We start from the raw sequence: 14,556 nt of genomic DNA, 5'->3' as shown, positions 1-14,556 counted from the left end.
CGAGTTCCCAGAAGTCCCTACCACTCTTATACAGATGCCACCTCAGTACTCATACAGTTGCATTGCCACTGCACTCTGTGCTGTAAACTTGCTAAGGCAACACTGCATACCTCTAAACAAAGTCCATGTGTTTACAGGAAAAAGCCTACCTAGAAAACAAGCCCCTTGAAATTACTTCAGAGCAATTCTCTTCACATTGTAATTTCAGATCCCTATTTCCTGGTTCTTTCTCAAACTACACTGGATCTCACAAAATTGCTGCTGTTACTCTTTACTTTGCTTTTCAAGATGACACCTTCTCAAGATAAGCTCCACTGGAAATTCGTCATAAAAATCTAAGCAAACACCCTTAAGCACTAGTCTCTTTAAATGCTCTGTAATACACACTAACCTTCCATATTGGTTCTGGTTCCTGAACTCATGGTAAACTAAACTAAACTAAACTTCATTTATCTCCTTTATTAGGCAATTCAGGTTAAGCGTGCAGCTTGCCTTGTCGGTTATTGGGAGAAGATATAATGCACGTCCTTTGGCCAGCTTCTTGCGAAGACAGCTAGAAAAGGCATTTATTCAACATTCTCAACCTGCTCAGTGAAAGCAAATCACTACTACTTTTCCCTAGCACTAGGCCAGAAGACTTGGGCAGTGCTACGTAACTCAAATAACGAGCTGTCTATCCCAGGTCCTGTGTTACTATTCTCTGTACCAGATTCCAACTTATTTTACAAACATCTCTGCTCCTCTGTGTCTTCCTCTCCAATTCAACCAAATAATGCTCATTTGGTTTACACAGATTTTTTTTTTTGCTAGCAGATCCCAACGTTGCAGAAGCAAGTGAGGAAAGAATAGGTTCATTTTGATACTGGAGGTGCCAGATGCAGACACTTATGAACCATTCCAGTTCTGGCAAAGCTGAATTTAGGAAAGCGAACATACAGCTTGCCTACGTATTTAGAAAGTTGTGGGGTTTATCTCTGTATAACCCAAGTGGCTAGATGAACAGAAAATTCTACACCCCAGTTAAACCAGTTAGAAAGGTAATGCTTTCATGACTGCCCTGTTTGTTCACTTGCAATTCTCCGGACAGCAAAGTGAGCCTGAACCACCTGAAACTGTAGCTGGTCTAAAACTGTTTCCTCTGTTTTCATTACTCTAGCTTTCCAATAGCTCTCCAAACATGGAGAGGTTTGTTCATGGGTAAGTATTTCTATCTTCAGATGGAAAACAATCAACTTAGTTGTGCAACCTTTCAAAGCTGAACCAATAATAAAAATAATAACTAAAAAAAAACAAGACACACATAAAAAGGCTACTAAAAAAATCCAAACTAACAGCTAAATCTAGAATTGGGGGGTCTGGAAGATCGACTTTAAAAAAAAAAAAATATAGCTGCTGAAGAAAACATTGAATTTTTTTCCTGAATCACCCAATAGTACATTAAAATGCAGTCATGTGAATTTCTGAGAGGAAATTGCATGCATTTGACAGCTATTCTGAAGATTCACATTTACACCTCAAGTCACATTGTAATACACTTTCCCATTACTCCAGCCCTTCAACTACCAAGCAAAGCCCTCAGCAACACGCCCAGCTACACCTACCAACATACACTGCTCTCCTGGACTCAACTACAAATAAAACTTCCATTACATGTCATTACACTGTTCCGTGTCTTGACCTGCAAAGCACTGAGCACTAGAAGCTGCCCTTTAGCAAATACACAACTTGGAGATGAGCTGGAACTTCAGCTCTTTTTGCTAGGATGGAGTCTAATATTTACTTTGCATGCAACTGAGGACTGACTTTTAATTCAGTAATACTGAGCAATATGTTTCCAAACATGCCTTTTTTCTGACATGATTTTCAAAAATTCATATAAAGAAAGATCAGCAATGTCCTAAATCCATCCTGAGATAACAGGTTCACACCCATCCCTTGGAAATTGTGATACAACAGTAATCTTCATTTTAAAAAATATGACATTATAGTGTACGTGCAAATGCATAATCAATATGTACTCCACCATTTAAACAACTCTGCCTCCTATTCACTCATGTTAAGCACATGTAATATTAAATTCCAATCCACAGATTGATTTTGACAAGTGGTTCATCACACTCAAGCAGAACAACTCGGAAGCACCTCTCTTCATATAAGCAGCTACTAAAGCTCATGAAGCAAGGACAAATACCTAACTTTAACAAAATCACATTTATCATTTATACTTCAATAATGTGTTGGCTCTTTCCCCAAACACTGCAGTATAGACAAAAGGCTCTGGTAAAGACATTTTTTTACATTGCCTTATGTTTCAACTCATGCATCTATGAAATGAAGCGACATATGACTGAAGTTTCAACAATCAAAAGGCTTTTCTCGATGAAGCTCTGATGTTCATCAGAAAACCCCAACAAAAGCAAAAACCACACATCAGCACCATTTGAACAGTTCAGTCACAGACCCACTTCCCTCTTGCAGGGTCCTGGGCAACAAAAGGCAGGGTCCAAGTGATTTAGCCAGTCTTCAATTGCAAATTCAAGTGCTAACATAAGATGCAATATAATTCAGTGTAACACTGGAGACGGACTTTATTTCCAAGAGTTAATTAGGATTTATTGGCCGAAGAATACTGAAGAGAATAATAATGATTTTTAGAGTTTTCTTGACAAGTCCCACACATATAAAGCAACCAGCAACCAAAGTAAGACTTAAAGAAGTTACATGCAAAAAAGCTTGACAAATACCATAGCATTTATTAGGAAGACCGTAATTTATTTGTCTGAACAGTTTGTTCCACAAAGGACTATTCCTCTCCTTTAAATATCATACTACAAAATATTCAATTAGAAACAATCTTAGATGAATCACTATAGAATAATAAGCACTTTCTATTATCTTTAAACAGATTATCCTAAGACAGAGACATTAAAGTAATCATTAACAACCAGACAACTGTTAGAATCACAGGAACTGCCACTTCATTTCAACTCAGGTTTACTTTCCAACCTATTACACTTGGGTAAGAGACAAAACTGTAGGATAGCTTACGAGCTATCATACATACAATGACACTCCAACAAGACTGCTAAAGAAATAACTGATTTGGGGGTACGACAATGTTGTTTCTTCTTAGAGTTGTGTTGTTCATTGTAAAAGCCAAGATGCATCTCTCCAAGAACTTCTCAACATCTTTACTAGACAATAATCATTATTTGAGCAAATTAAAATGCTTTTTCAAGTTGGTGCCAATCCGTCATTGCACCAGAACTCTTGCTAAAAATTTTACATGACAGTAAGGCTAAAAATAAAATGGAAGAGAAATCTTACAGTTTGTGTTAGCAGTTAGCTGTAGCGTAATCCTAATAATATTTTCACCTAAACTAATCTGAACACACCTTTCTACTTCACTTGTTGGATGAGGTTCTTTGTTTCTTTTTCTAAAGCAAAATATCTTCAACTACTGTCTACTGCTCATCACAATGACTAGCAAAACAAACTTTCCTGTTTTTTCCAATTAATACCCAACTTATCTGTATTTTGCATGATATCTTTCATAAGAACTCCATCAGAAATGGCTTTCCCAAACTAAGCATTAGGCCACCAGGTAACACTGCAAAAGAGGAAAACTCAAATCCTAGAGATAATTCTGTTTTCAACTGAAATGAGGATTCAGCTAAAGTTCTGTTCTACACGAAAAGATATGAAAAGCAGCTCTACTGTATACAAGCTGTGTAGAGGGACAAATCAAAGACTTCAACTAAATCAAAAGGGACTGGGACAGAAAGGTCCACAAAGCCAGACATTTTGCATAACCTAGCACGAGACGTATAAACATGAAGCCAGAAGGACTGTTTGAAATGCATTTGGTTACATCTCCACAGGTAAAGGTAGTCAGAGCAGCAAGCCACCCAAGTTTAGACGTGATGAAACACAATAAAAGATTAACTGGATTGAAAAGCATCACAACACCCAAGAAAAAGTCAGAAACAAAACAGCTTACAAAGAGATTAAGTTGATCACCGCTGCCTGTATTCCATACAGAAGAGGCAGAGGGTGGCCATGAGGTCTCATACACCGATGGCTTTCCTGTATTTACAGATCACACATATAGGAAACAACAGAAACCTACACTCACTCTCGCGATATTAATTCACTTTTGCCCAAGACCGAATACATGATACAGCTCTAATTTAGAGAAAAGATTATTGGGATATCACCCAGTATTGCTGCGAAGGAAGACGTAACGTAATGTGTTCCCATCCACACAGAAAAGCTAGAGGACTGCAATACAGACAGGACAACTGTGACTCACAGTACAAGTGGTAAAGCTGGCGGCGTACTGGGGCACAGAGTCCTCCGGCCCAGGCATAACTTGACACAGCGCCCTGGTTCAGCTCACACAAAGACTTGCTTTGATGCACATGCTTGAAGGGAGGGGAGTGGAAGGATGCGTATACACAGTGAGTACTCTCCGGATTTCCTTGCTTTTATCAGTTTAGTACTTAATCTCAATTATTTTTCTCTTTTTTAATCTGACTTTATATAAACACAGAGCGTATACAGTGCCAAGGTGCAAACATCAGCACCACTATCAATTCTTTTACCGTGAGTCAAGTAGTTTAGAAGACGGCGTTTACTCAAATTTTATCTTTGCTTATGTCATAAGTTCAACAGTTGAGCAATATTGTATGAATTCCTTCAAGGCATCACTAGGTTTTCTACCAATCTCATGCAAGTGGTTAATATTATGGTCATATTAACTCCACACATGGAGTCAAGTAACAGCACAACTCCAAAATAAAGTTCCTCAGTTAAGGTTTAACAAGTGGGACTGGATTTGTTCCCATCACAACACAAGTCATGGGGTACACCTTGAGTATGTTATTTTTTGTCATGCTAGTCCCAAGGTTGGAAGCTCATGTCTCAGGGGAAAACAACATACTAGCAACAGGGTCCTTTTACTGTGAACTTCAAGTGAGTCTTGGATACTTAAGGGTTTACACACAGACTTGTAATCTTCTGTTAGTAGAGCATCTTCAGCACAGAACAACTCTCATTCCTCCAAGTGAAGAAAACCAGTCTCACCGACACCACTCAGCAACCGATGCAACATCCAGAACAGCACTACTGTAACCTTTCAGGATCTTAGCATCATGCCTTCAACTCTGCTTACGACAAGGCTAGTACCAGCCAGTTAGTCACTACCACTACCCTGTTTACGTTCCTGTTCTGACACTGATAACATCACCTGTGCAAAGACAACTGTTTTAAGGGAGGAGAAGAAATCAAATTTATGATCGAGTTCACAACCTGGACAAAGCATACGTTCTATGACAGGTCTTCTCCACCTATAACTGAGTCATAATTCTCATTCACACTATGAAAGGTAGAGCGCTGGCAGACCTTACAAAATCGTAGTGTTGTGGTATTGGTACGATATGGGTCTTAGCATATTTGGCATTGAAGATGACAGCATATTTACTATCAATGGCTGTTTTCAAATGTTTCCAGAACACACAACAAGGTTGTAAAATTCCAACCATGGCATTACTGTCTGCATGACCACTGCACACTGAAAAACGCCATTCATGAGGATGGTAAGGCTCCCCTGTTTTCAAACCTGATTTTCCTACAGAGTTTCTCCAGCATCTCTGGAAACAAACAAGCAAAAACTTCAATCCTTTAAGGATCTGAATGAGTCAACTGTAAGCTCTACAGAAGACTGACTTCTGCTAATTAATATAAGAGGTAGTATTATATACAATATTATTACATTAAAAAAAAAAACAAACCCACACAGTATTCCGTGTACTTCTTGAAAGTAGGGTCATGTTTTTCTCCTCTCTTCCGACACTGATTTGTTTCTGATGAGATTTTTTTTTTTTTCCTCACCCTCAATTTGAGGCAGCAGGGTCCTGAAGATAAGAATTATCTATAAGGCTTTCCAACATTGTTTTTGGCAACAGGAAAATAAGTTCAGAACAAGCCAACCCAGAAGTAAGTACAGGATATTGCCTACTGGAGCCCACACGTTAACAAAAGTTGCAGACTACGGATTTAATGTATTTCTCCTGCCTAATAACACTACTAAATCCAGGAAAGCACTTGCTTTTTTCCATAGCTCTTTAAAAAGCCAGCTTCAGGAAATTCAATATTAGCCTTGGGTAGTGATAAGTCTGTTAATTAGAACCAAAGAAACCACTCCCTGTATTTGGTTCTTCAGTCTTTTTCTCAACACTTTGAAATAGTGAACCTCACAATACCAACAAACATCTGTCAACAACCCCAAATCAAGTCTTATAAAACAATAGAAAACACTGTTTTAAAGCCAAGTCAAGAATGGATGATTGAAGAATTTCAGAAAAAGAAAAGAAGGACTCAAAGGCAATATAGAACAAGTTTACTTTTTTTTTTTTTCATAAAATGGATGAAATTTCGAACTGACAGTGTCTTGAAACATTGTCAGACTTTCAGTTTCTCATACTTCTAGAGCTTAACCACCTCCTCCTAAAGCCAATGGCAACATAAGCATTCATAGCAGCCAGTGATTACGTTTACTTGTCGATATAAAAATGCAGCTGTGGCTCATGCTATTTCAACAATTTCATTACAGAACAAAACATACTGGGACACTGGTCACATGTGGGTTTTTACTGTATTCTGCTTGCAGCATTTTAACTTCTGAAAAGCAGTTTTACAAGAAGATAAAGCAAACCAACAATGAAGCCAAACCACTGTATTCCTAATATTACACACAGATTTCAATTCCACAAGAGATCCTCTCCTGGTCTGCACAGAGTCCCACTGGAAGTATACACGTATCAGACTCACCTGTGCAGACTATTTTCCAGGACAAGAGCCAAAATCTGCAAGCCTACATCATCATCATCATCTCGCTGAAGTTGCAGTAAAGCTTCCAGCTTTCAAGCCCAGAAGGGCAAGCAGCTTTGGCAAATAGCATCTGCAGAAACAAGGACACGTACTCTACCGCAACACTGCAGCCGGCTCCAAAAAATAACCTTCGTACTGGTGTAACAGTTGCTGGGTTTTGTTACCGAATTATTTAACCATATAGTGAAATCAACACACAAACAACGAAAGAGGACAGCCTAATTAATAACATGAGGAAAGGTGTCAAGAAACAAAGAGACTACGAGCCAGCACGGGAGCTAGAGCTGCCCGCTCGGCAGGTCCTGCCTGGGAAGGCGCTGCCGAAGCAGGACTTTACCCCCCGACCCCGGGTCACCTCGCCCCTCTCCGCCCTGCGGAGCCCCAGCCTCACCCGCCGCGGCCGCCGCCAGCCGGGTGCCGCACCTGCGCGGGCAGCTCCCCTCGCCGCGGCGCCAGGGCACCCGGGGGAGCCTCCCGCCGCCCCCGCCAGGCCGGCGCGGCCGCGTCCCCCCGGGGTTTACCGCCCGCTGCCTCCGGCACGCCGCGGGAGGCGGCCGCAGCGGCTCGCCGGCACCGCCGCCCCCTCCCCGGGCCCGCCGGGGAGCGCCGAGCCGCCCCGCCGGGCCCCGGCCCCCCCGGCCGCGGCTGCCCCCGCGCCGCCCCCTCCGGGAACCCGGCAGCGCCTGCGGGGCCGGGGGCGCCGGCAGCGAGCGCCCCGTACCACACCGCACCCCCGCCTTTCCGCCCGCCCTCCGGCGCGGCCGCTCACCCGCTCGCTACGAGGCCGGCGGGGAAGGCGGCCGCTCCCCCATGGCGGCGGTGCGCCCCGCCGGCCGCCCCCGTCCCGGCCGCCTGACACATCAACAAAGATGGCGGCGGCGGGCGGCGCTCCCGCCCGGCAGCGGGAGGCGGGGCCGGGGAGAGCCCGGGGCGGGCAGCGCCGCCCCCGGCCCCCGGCCCGGGCCCGGGCCCGCCCGGCCGGGCTGCAGCCCGCGGCGGCCCCGGCCGTGCCCTGCCGAACGGGCGACGGGGCGAGCGGCCGCTCACGGCAGGCAGCCGGAGGAGCAGGCCTTTCTCCAGGTCTCGCCCTCCGGAGTAAACTCCCCCACGCGTTCACGGTGAGGGCGGCCGGGACGCCTGCACCCCCGGGGCAGCCCCGGGCCGCCCGGAGCCAGCCCCGAGCCCCCGCTGCAGCCGGCCCCGCGGCCTCCCCCGTACCGCCGCCGTGCTCCCACGCTCGCTGCCGAAGGCGTGCTCACCACCGACAGATTGGAGGCGACGAAAGGAGACATTAGCTGAAGGTGCGAACGGCGCCGGGAACCGAAGCTGCTGAATTTCACACATTAGATAATTGAGAGCATGTGTATAAATATTATTTCAATCAGGAGAGTGGGTTTTTTTCTCTTAGTTAAGCATACATTACAGCCTCTCCGGGCAAGGGATCTCCTGTCGGCACTTCTACCCAAGACCACAGCCCCGAGAAGCTGCCGGAGAGGGGGACTTCTTCACCCCAGCAGTTTTTAGAGAGAGGGCCACAAAGGTGCCTCCCCTTTTTGCAGGATCAGTGCACAAGTAACGACTAACAGAGTCTCTTCTTCCCTAAGCAAACAGCATCTTGTTTTCCAGAACAAACCCCTGCAGACCATGTTGAAAGCCACTGCACCCCCTTGCCGTGCCAGGGTGAATCCAGTGATGGTAACAGAGCCCAGCTTCAGTGAGCGCCTGCCGGTGCTTCATTCCTTATTCCGACAGGATAAAAAAAATGTGAAAAACTTGCTGGGCATCAAAAATCTGCAGTACGTTTCAGTGCTGGGAGCAGCAATTTATCTGTGGAACACAAAGCTTTCTGGAATCCAGAGCACTGCATAAATGCCATTTTATTTTATTCAATAAAAAATAAATTGAAAAAACTACCTTAGCAGACAAGCTGTTAAGTGACAACAGTTGCATTTACTATAGCAGATCAGGTAAAGTAAGGGCATCTTCCCTGCAGGAACTTCTTAAACATAAGAATAGAAAAGCAAGTTAAAATCATTGCATAATTTGGGTTGGAAGGGACCTCAGGAGCCGCTCTAGTCCAATTCCCTGCTCGTTGCAGGGCTAACTTTGATGTTAGATCACATTGCTCCTTTACTTTGGCTAATGTACTTTTATATACATATAAAAGTATGCACATACATATATGCTTTATAGCTATAAAACCCAGCGATGATTTCTTCAGTTCATACCTTGGATGACTTTGAAAATAGAATGTGCTGCATAAGTTTACTTACAAACATTAATTGGGAGCATTATTTCAGAGCAAGTTATTTTTCTCCTTATTCTTTCCAGGCAATTGGAATTTCAAAAATCACAAATGCAAATTTTGGGGTCCTGGAAAATGCTCCCTTGAAACCTACAGATCCGTAAAAACAACACTGGGATCTTAGAGAAAATCAATCTGCAAACCATTCTGAGCTCATAACCATAAACCTTTGCATTTTCATTATTTTGGGAAAGATAATACTGCTTCAGATAATTAAAAATTAATATCGTAACCATCACGTCTAAAGCAGTGAAGGAGTCGATGAAGGCATATGTCTCTAAAAACATTATTTAGATGAGAGCATAAGCTAGAGCAGGTTGTGGAGAGAACTCGTGGCCTCAGCTTTAACCTCCAAATAATATTTTGAAGGCAAAAATCTAGCCATTGCTTTGCACATAATATGCTGTGCATTCCATGCTGGTAAAAATACATTTAAAAATAAGGTGTGGAATAGAGACAAGTAAAAATTGTCCATTTTCAGAAAGCAGTGCCATGCAACACTCGCTTGCTAATTGCCATGCAGCCCAAGTCTAGGCTTTGCTTCCAGAAATGCTTCTTCGCCACTCCTACTCCTGTTCTGCAGCTGAGCAGCCAAGTTCACACAGCCTGGCTGCTCTGTAGCACAGTCACTTCAGTGTCCAAATGCTTCTTATTTGGTCTTCTCTTCTAGTTATTTAAAGGCAACTGCAGAGACATCAGTGTACTCTGGCCCCAGTCCTTCTAAGATTTATGCTTCTGCTTTGCTGTACACTTTGTCTGCAGTCCTTAATCCTGTGTGGCTTAGTGCGTCCCACCAGACCTGGCAGAATTTCAGCCGATTTTCACCTTTTATTCTGGACTTTTTTTTTCAGCAGGACTGAAAGCAGGTTAAGAAAATTGAGCCTGATTAGCAGATTTCTTCCTTAAAGGCAGGCAAAAAGGATTTTTTTGTACTCAGCTGGACTCCCCACAGCTCTAGTCCTAGCACGGATACTCAGACAGTTCTGACTCCTATAGTACCTGCGCTTAGGCAAAATTTTCATCTAAACAGTGTCGTATCCCCAGGAGGCAGCCACAGATACTTAGGGAATGATAATGACAGGACATAGAGACCCCCTTCCCCAAACTGCCTGCATTCATATTCAGTAAGAATGTCCAGAATTACTGTAACTCTTGGCCAGCCATAGCTCTCATTTGGCACGTACAGATGCTGAGTAAGACAATTTCTGAGTGAGAGAACTTACCTGAAATAGAGACAGTCATACACAACAGCCTTCTCTTCTGCTGCAGGCACAAGCTCTGCATTGCAGAGGCAGAAGCAGAATTTGGCCCGTATTTTCAAAAGGTTGTAGTTCTGGCTTTTGGCTCATGCTTTGTTATCTAAGAAAAAGAGAAATAAGTCAGAGGTCCTCTCCAACATTAACGATTCTATGATTCTATGATTCTATAAGTGTTCATGTAATTGCTCAATTTCCAGGTGACATTTGTTAATTATACATGGCATTTTTGTAACTTCGCCTACTGGAAGGGTTTACAATCCTATGCTTTCTCCTTCAACTAAAAAAGTGTTAGCAGCTCCACTTGAAGGGAGAACAATGAGGTGGCTGAAAGAGCAGATGTGCCGAGCACCCCACACTCCTCCGGACCGCTGGCGCTGGAGGGCCGTGGCTGGCATTGCCAAGGAGGAGCTGGGAGCAGAGTCCAGGTTGCCTGACCCCATCCTCCGCATTCGTCAGAAGGCTGGTCTGTTATAATGCAATTACTGCGGTCTGATGTGATTCCTGCATTTCACATCATGGCACGATTACATGAAGAGTTACTGTTTTTCTTCATTACGAACCGCTTTCATTGTCAAACTGTTTTATTCTAAGCAAGTGTGGTTTGCCAGGGGTCTTCAGGGAGCACCCTCCACAAAGCCCCGGGAGCCTCATCTTCCTCCCTTCTCAGGTAGGGACCGCAGCGCTGCTGAAGCTGCAGTCCTGGTGCTAAGGCCTTGCCACCACTGTCGTGTCTAATCTATGCACGGTGCAGTTAAATCCTAAGTGTGACTGTGATTATACAAGTGCTCTGAGTAAGTTATACCTGGAAAAACCTATTTTCATTATATGTTGTTTGGACTGTCCTTTGTTCAGCATGTAGCACAGTGGTGTCCCAGCTAGTTCCTAGGCACTTAGATCCTACAAATTAGAGCTAATGACACACTGGTACAGTTACTACAGAACCTACACACAGGCAAGCCTAAAGCTCTCGCTAAAAATTGCAGGCAAGCCACATCAACCTCCTGCAGCTCCTGTGATGTTGCTCCTGATGAGCCCCCATGCTAACAGCACTCTCCTCAGTTACCTGACACTCCTTCGCATTTATCTTTTTCCACTGCTGCAGCCAGACCTGTTATTTTTTCTTTTTAGAATTAATTTTACTGCTGTCATTTCCAGCCCTTTCTTGTTGCAGTATCCTGAGGCATGGAAAGTCCCAAATGACTGACATTTAAAAAACAAAACCAATGAAAACAACATTTGCCCTGGCTCAATCATTCTTTGCAACTTCTAACCGCAGGAAAACTTGGTGCCAGTTCACATGCTGATAAAGTTCTGTCTCCAGTGGGATACTTGATTTTCCTTTTCATTGCATCCTGTCAATATACTTCCAGTGTCATCTATAGTATTACCATCATTTCAAAAGACTGTTCAGACTGGCAGTGTTGTTTTGATTCAGCAGGCCTTGGGGATCGAAACGGCGAGCCAGCTAAATGTACTAGAAACGGGTATTTTAAGTCACAAAGATAGTTTGAATTTTTTTTTGAGAGAGAGGTTTGAATGACAGAGAAGCATTTCTTAATGCCTCGCTGGTATTAGTGCTTCTTAGGCACGAGGATTATTGAGCTAATCTTGTGGACAGGGGAGGTGCAGGGAGGTAATGGAGGCTGCATGAGCATAATTGTCCTGTCTCCCTGCAACCTCCCGTGCGCAACTGTGCCTACTCTGATATGCAACGCTGGGCAATTTGGCAGATGGATTTCCTGAAATCTCACCTAATCCTACCTAATTTTCCCTCCTGCTTTCAGAGCAGCCTCCAATACAGTCAGCTGCTGCTCAGACGGCAGCTGAGGGCTGGGGTTCTTGGGAGCCAGGAACAGTCTTTCCTCTGACTTTGGTAGGTAGTATCTAAACCACCTAGAAAAAACTCAGCAAACCTGTGATGTGTTGTTCCCTTTTCGTTTGAGAATGCTCAGCAGGGAAGAATAGTTTGGCAGAGAGGATCCTAGACTTAAACGTGGAAGATTTAGACTGAAATGCTGTCACGGCCAGACTCCGAATGACTTTAAGGCAAAATAGCTGTGCTTCAGTTTCTTCTCTGTGAACAGAGGTAATTATTCCCTGCCCCACAGAACCTGTAAGAATAAAATCCATCACTGATTTTATACACTTTAATAATAAGTACAACAGTGTAGGCAGTAAAATAGACTAGATCAATTTATTTTTAGTGAAAGTTTAATTGCACAGCACTGGGAACACGTGAGAGCATGTCTAAGTAGTAGTATAACTGCAGCAGTGTTGAGGATGAAGTATGTTTTCCAGTGTAGACAGACATGAGGACGGGAAACAAAAGTTAAAAGAAAAAAAGAGGAAACCTCCTTGTATAGAAAAGAAAGAGGAGAAAGGACAAATGAAAGCAGAGAATAGGTTGGAAATGGGCAATGAAGTGTTTTCTAGGCTGCAAGGCAAAATTAAATTATTTTAAAATACAAATGCATCAATTTGATGTATCAAATGTCATCATTCTCGCATAGATATTATGGCCACCTTCTTAATTTGTATGAAACAAGGTCATCTAACTGATGTCCTGAGAGAATTTTCATTTTATTGGGGAAATTACAGAAAGCAGCTATACACCTTCACTGCTGCTGAACTGCGAACGTTTGGCCCGAGATGCGGGTAGGCCTGCTGCGCTGAAGCACTGGCAGGCCCAGTCAGGAGGAGCCCAGAGGCTGCTCAGGCAGGCAGAGTTGTGAGTATACCTGTAGGTTTTTCTGAAATTAAGAGCCAAGTACAGCGCAACTCATTGTCTCTGTAGCTAGCATTTTGTAACTCTTAATTATTCTTTCACCTTTTGCGTCACTAAGAGCAATACGGTACATGGATCCCCAAGGAACGCATGGGCTTACGAGTGCAACCATGGATGTTTCACTGTCCCTCACCAAATTTTGCTCAAGACATGAGAAAATCAGTGGTGCTTTTGAGTAATAAAAACAGTCTCTTGCAACACACCCGGTGTAATACAGTTTATGACTAACACGTTTTTGGCCAGGGCCCTGACAACCACGCCACAGTTCAAGTGAAGAACCACACAGCCTTAGCTCTCAAGCACAGGGACAGGCTACGTGCCCAGAGTGGCACTGATAAGGGAGTGCCCATCATGGTGCCCGCCCAGCTGCTGAGCGGGGCTGACCCACCCACCCCGCAGCTGGGGCTCTCCTCAGCCCCTCTACCTCTCGTTTAATCGCACAGGTAGCCGCTATATGCGCGGCTCTAAGGCACGCCATGCCAGGGCACCCCCCCCGGCCACTCCTGTCAGGGTAAGATGGCGGGTCCCGCCGGCTCCGACCGGCCGGGCAGCACGTGCGGCCGCCCCACCCCGCCTGCGGGCCGCCGCCGCTGGGCGGGAGGAGTGCGGCGGCGGGCAGGGGCAGCCGTGGGCAGGCGGGCAGGGGCAGCCGTCTCTCCCCTCTGAGGGCCGGTGCTGCTTCTCCAGCCGCCGTCGGCCCTCGAGTGAGGGGCCGGCTCCGCCGGGGCCGGGGGGAGCGCCCCGGGGGCGAGCGCTGCCCTGAGGGAGGGAGGGAGGGAGGGAGGGGGCTCGGGGCAGCGCGGGTTTGGCGCCCCGGCCGAGCCTTGGCTGGAGGCTGCGGGGTGGGCATGTTTAATTTTATTATGAGTTAATTAAAACAGCACCTCCCGGTACTACTCGGGTGCAGTTGTGGAAGCTCGTTTCTGGTTGATTGCAGCGCCAATTTGTGTGCCCAAAGACGGCTGTGCTTCATTTGCAAGTTCATTTTAATTTGAATTCTCCCATATAATGTAGCAAGAGAGTATTTTTATATTTAAAATAATTATATTGCGTGTTAACATTGGGAAAGCAGGTGCTAAAAGTTTGGTTTGGCAGAGCCCGGTGCGGTGGTTTCCCCTCAGGCGATGGCTCTGCCCGCTCCAAAACGGGCTGTTGTCCGCGGGCTTCGGGCCTTCGCCCGTGGCTGCGATCCCCGTCCTCAGGAACCGATGAGTGCAGCTTGTGCTTCAGCGCAGGGGCGATTTATCTAAACCAGAGTGAGGTCTCCTCAAGAGAGACGAGCCCCTCATGAGTCCAACAAGCTTAATGTCTGGGTT

General features: G+C 45.0%; 1 protein-coding gene across 5 annotated transcripts in view; it reads right to left on the bottom strand.

Annotated features, from left to right (window-relative positions):
* The window catches only part of CCDC186 (coiled-coil domain containing 186), a 38,471-nt gene extending 30,704 nt beyond the window's left edge, over positions 1-7,767 (bottom strand). For 3 of the 5 annotated variants that reach the window (XM_082310967.1, XM_082310964.1, XM_082310968.1), the window contains exon 1: positions 7,661-7,767. The gene's annotated coding sequence lies outside the window, so the exon portion shown is untranslated. Of the gene's footprint in view, positions 1-5,796; positions 5,916-6,831; positions 6,962-7,660 lie in introns of all 5 variants that reach the window. The other 2 variants (XM_082310966.1, XM_082310965.1) reach the window with 2 other exon arrangements.
* Positions 7,768-14,556: the final 6,789 nt, after the last annotated feature.

Source organism: Platalea leucorodia (genome assembly GCF_965183815.1).
Source record: "Platalea leucorodia genome assembly, chromosome: 4".
NCBI lineage: Eukaryota > Metazoa > Chordata > Aves > Pelecaniformes > Threskiornithidae > Platalea > Platalea leucorodia.
The sequence above is the reverse complement of the archived record's forward strand: the minus strand, read 5'-3'. Positions and strand labels throughout refer to the sequence as shown.